This window comes from Monodelphis domestica, chromosome 2 (assembly GCF_027887165.1).
Source record: "Monodelphis domestica isolate mMonDom1 chromosome 2, mMonDom1.pri, whole genome shotgun sequence".
NCBI classification, from domain to species: Eukaryota; Metazoa; Chordata; class Mammalia; order Didelphimorphia; family Didelphidae; genus Monodelphis; species Monodelphis domestica.
Genome location: NC_077228.1, coordinates 205,619,502 through 205,623,860, shown reverse-complemented (window position 1 = coordinate 205,623,860; position 4,359 = coordinate 205,619,502). Strand labels below are relative to the sequence as shown.

Below are 4,359 nucleotides of genomic sequence, written 5' to 3'. Positions count from 1 at the left end.
AATATATTTGTGATAATGATGACAACAAAAATAAAAATAATAATTAGCATTTATATAGTGCTTTAATGTTTATAAAGGACTTTATAAATATTATCTTATTTAATTCTCACAACCACACTAGGAGGTGGGTGCTATTATTGTTCCAATTTTTAAAAAGAGGAAATTGAGGCACAGAGAAATTAATGATTTGCCCAGGGTCACACAGCTAGTGTAGCAAGATTTCAATTCTTGACTTCAAGTCGGGGACCGTATGGACTTCACCACCTCTTCACCTCAAGTGTGTGAGATATTTGGGGTACCCAAAAGCCTTAGGGGGGAAGGCAACTGGGTGGCTCAGTGGATTAAGAGTCAGGTCCAGAGATGGGAGATTCTGGTTTCAAATCTATCCCCAGGCACTTCCTAGCTGTGTGACCCTGGGCAAGTCACTTGACCCCCATTGCCTAGCCCTTACCACTCTTCTGCCTTGGAACCACTTTACAGTATTGATGGAGGGTAAGGGATTTTTAAAAAAGTCTTAGTGTGATTTTTAGTCTTGAAATGTATTTTGCATTTATTTGTCTGGGTACACATTGCCTGTCCCTCTCAGTATTAAGTGAGCTCCTTAAGGGCCAGGGTTTTTGTATTTATATTTTTTAATCTTCAAGGCCTAGTAGGGAAAGGGAATATGCATTTATTAAATGCCTACTTTTGCTTTATAAATATTATATCACAAAAGATATCTATCACATTGCCTAGTACATAGTAGATGCTTAATAAGTGATTGTTGAGTGCTCGCTGCAGCAGCACAAGTACTAAGTACAGAGATTAGCATGGCCCCTGTGCAAGGATGACACAAATTCATGAAGTGTTCCATATTTTTTAATTCAGCATTTTTATAAATTACATGTCAATCTGTGATTTAAAGCTCTCTTTATTAGTTCACAAAAAAAAGGTGACTGTTAAGTTGCAGCTAGGTGGCTCAGTGGATAGAGATCCAGGTCAAAGAGACTGGAGGTCCTGGACTATGTGACCCTGGCCAAGTCACTTTACCCTAGCTGCTTAACCTTTACTACTCTTCTGCCTTGGAACTAATAGTTAATACCAATTCTAAGACAGAAGGTAAGTGTTTAAGAAAAAAGGTGAATGTTGAACTGAATTGAATTGTATGGAAGTCTTGGGCTCATTCAGACTTGGCTCCTTACTTAGGAAAGTCAACTTTACATCCCCTCTGAGCTATGATGGTACCAGCTGTCAGGGAAAGGGTGAGGAGGGAAATTGCTTTAATGACTTCAAATAGCACTAAGACTTTTGGGATACCTCATAAAGCTCTTAGCACAGTCCAGGGCACATAGTAGCTTCTATATAAATGCTCATTCCCTTTCCCTTCACTCTCCCCTTCATAATGACAAAGTAATGAAGCAACATTACAGGCTTAATTCTGGTACAGTTAGGGAGCTGTCCAATTGCTCCATACTCCCTTCTCTGTAGTCCCTCACTGGCCCAAGAAATCAATCAATCTGTCAGCAATCATTTTTAAGCATCTACTATGTGCCAGGATTTCAGTGGGCATTAGGGATACAAAGACAAATGTGGAACAATCTGTGCCTTCAAAGAGCTTACCGTTAAATATAGAGACAGCATATGCATATCTACACAAGTATATATAAAATATAGAGTAGCTAATAGTGTAGTGGATAGAGTCCTGGGGCTGGATTCTAATCTAACTTCAGACTCTTGCTAGCTCTCTGACTCTGGGCAAGTCATTTAGCCCTGGTGGCCACAATTTTCTCATTTGTTTAAAAAAAAAAGAGCTAAAGAAGGAAATGGTAAACTCCATTATCTTTGCCAAGAAAACCCCAAATAGGGTCACCAAGGTTGGACACAACTGAAACAACTGAACAAGAACAGGAACAATGTCAAATATGGGTAGGGTAATTTGGTAAAGGAGGCACTGGAAGCTGGGGAGATCCACCTTGTAGCACTTGAGCTGAGCTTTGAATAAAATCAAGAATTTTAATCAAACAACTACTCAGGAGGCAAGTGCAGACACTGCTAAGTTATGGAGTTACGAATACAAAGAATGAAACTATTTCTTCTCTCTGGGGAGCTTTTATTCTCAGAGATGGAGATGAAGATGGAGGGCATTCCAGATATCAGGTGCAGTCAAAGGAAAGGCTGGGAGGCAGAGTGGCATATGTGAAGAGCAGTAAGAAGGTCACTTTAAAATTTTTTTTAATTGATTAATTTAGAATATTTTTCTATGATTATGTGATTCGTGTACTTTCCCTCCCCTCCCATAGCCAACATGCAATTCCACTGGGTTTTACATGTGTCATTGATCAAGACCTATTTCCATATTATTGGTATTTGCACTAGGAAGGAGGCCACTTTTAAGTGGACCACAGAGTAATATGTGTCCGGATTCAGACGTTCATTAGCTTTGTGTGGCTTTGAACAAGCTATTTCATTTCTGTTTGTTTTAGTTTTCTCAACTGTAAAATGAGGAGAATAACAAAACCTACCTGGCAGATTTGTTGTGAGGATCAAGTTAGATATTTGTAAAGTACTCAGTACAGTGCCTAGCATATAGTAGGCACTGTAGAAATGCTTTTTCCCTACTCCACCTCTCCTTCCTAGAAGTAGACCTATTCTAGCTTGGACCACCATCACAGTATCCACAACAGTTATATTTTGAGTTTCAAAGGAGAAACCTGTTATAGGCAAAATCTGGGCATGGTCATGGCAACTAGATGATACAGTAGATAGAAAACATAAAATTCTGAATTAGAATCCAACCTCAGTCACTTAGTAGCTTGTGTGACCTTGGGCCAATCAAATGACCTCACTGTGCTTCAGGTTTCCCATCTGTGAAGAGGGTTAATAATAGTAGCATCTACCTCCCAGGGCTGTAGAGGATAAAATGAGAATGCTTGTAAAGTTCTTTGCAAACATGTAAGTAAACAATACCTACTATTATAACCTAATGTAAATAAATGTTAGGGGCAGCTAGATGGTAAAGTGGGGCTTTGAATCAGAGGACTTGAGTTCAAATCCACCCTTAGACATTTAGTAGCTGTGTGACCCTGGGAAAAATCATCATTTGCCTTAGTTTGTCATCTGTAAAATGAGCGGGAGAAGAAAATGGCAAACCACTCTAGTATTTTTGCCAAGAAAATCCCAAATGAGGTCATGAAGGTGGTACAGTGAGTGGGGCTTTGAATCAGAGAACTTGAGTTCAAATCCAGTCTTAGACATTTAGTAGTTGTGTGACCCTGGGGAAAATCATCATTTGCTTTAGTTTCTCATCTGTAAAATAAGCTGGAGAATGAAATGGAAAACCAGTTCAGTATCTTTGCCAAGAAAATCCCAAATGGGCTCATGAAGAGTTGGACACTACAAAACAACAACCCTAGCCATCCAGGTCAAAAGAAAGCAGGTGAAGGAGAGTAGTGATAGAGTTGATTGTCAATAAACATATAATCTTCCAACAAATCTGCCTGCCCTCTCTACTCTACCCATTCCCCCATTCAGAGTCTAAACAAAGAAAATGGATTTATGTTCTCTTATACTTCTAGCAGGGAGATCTGTTCAGAATACAAAACCCTACAGAGTAGAATGAATAAAGAGGAGAAGACAAGCTTTTATTAAGTGCTTACCCTGATTTCAGCACTGTGCTAAGTGCTTTTCAAATGCTTTTTCATATGATTCTCACAACAAACCTGGGAGGTAGGTGTTATTATAATCCCTATTTTATAGTTGAAGAAACTGAGGCAGACAGAGCTTAAGTGACTTGTCCAGGGTCACATGACTAATTAAGTATCTGAAACTAGATTTAAATTCAGTTCTTCCTGACTCCTGGCCCAGAGCTCCATCCATTATGTCATCTGTAAATGCTCATATTTCTTCTTTGGAGATAGTTGTGATAACATATCTCATTTTCCTATTTCAACATTGGTAGAAATGTCACTATTGAAATAACAGGCTTTTGTTTTCATGGGAAGCTTGGGGTCAGCAAAAGAACTTTGTAGTTTCAAAAACAAAAACAAAAACAAAAACAAAAAACAATCCACCCCACTCTCTCCCTCCTTTTCTACTCTGTGTCCAACTCATTGTCCCTCTATAAATATGACTATAAATTAGTATTATAACTACTTAATAATAAAAATACTATTAGACAACCTTCATTGGATATCCCTCCAAATGTATATAAGAATCTGGGCAATTACTATTTTCATCCATTTGATCTTTCCTGTGTGGATGGATAGAGTAAGCTCCTTTGGGAAATTAAATCTTTCTTCCAGGAAGTCCTGCAATATCTTAGTGTTTGGAACATGGCATAATGTCATGCACAAATAAGAGAATTTGAAGACCTCACCACCT

The 4,359-nt window shown here is 38.5% G+C and overlaps 1 pseudogene; it reads left to right on the top strand.

Annotated features, from left to right (window-relative positions):
• Nucleotides 1–767: 767 nt before the first annotated feature.
• On the top strand, nucleotides 768–859 carry LOC130457728 (U6 spliceosomal RNA; annotated as a pseudogene).
• The last annotated feature ends 3,500 nt before the right edge of the window (nucleotides 860–4,359 follow it).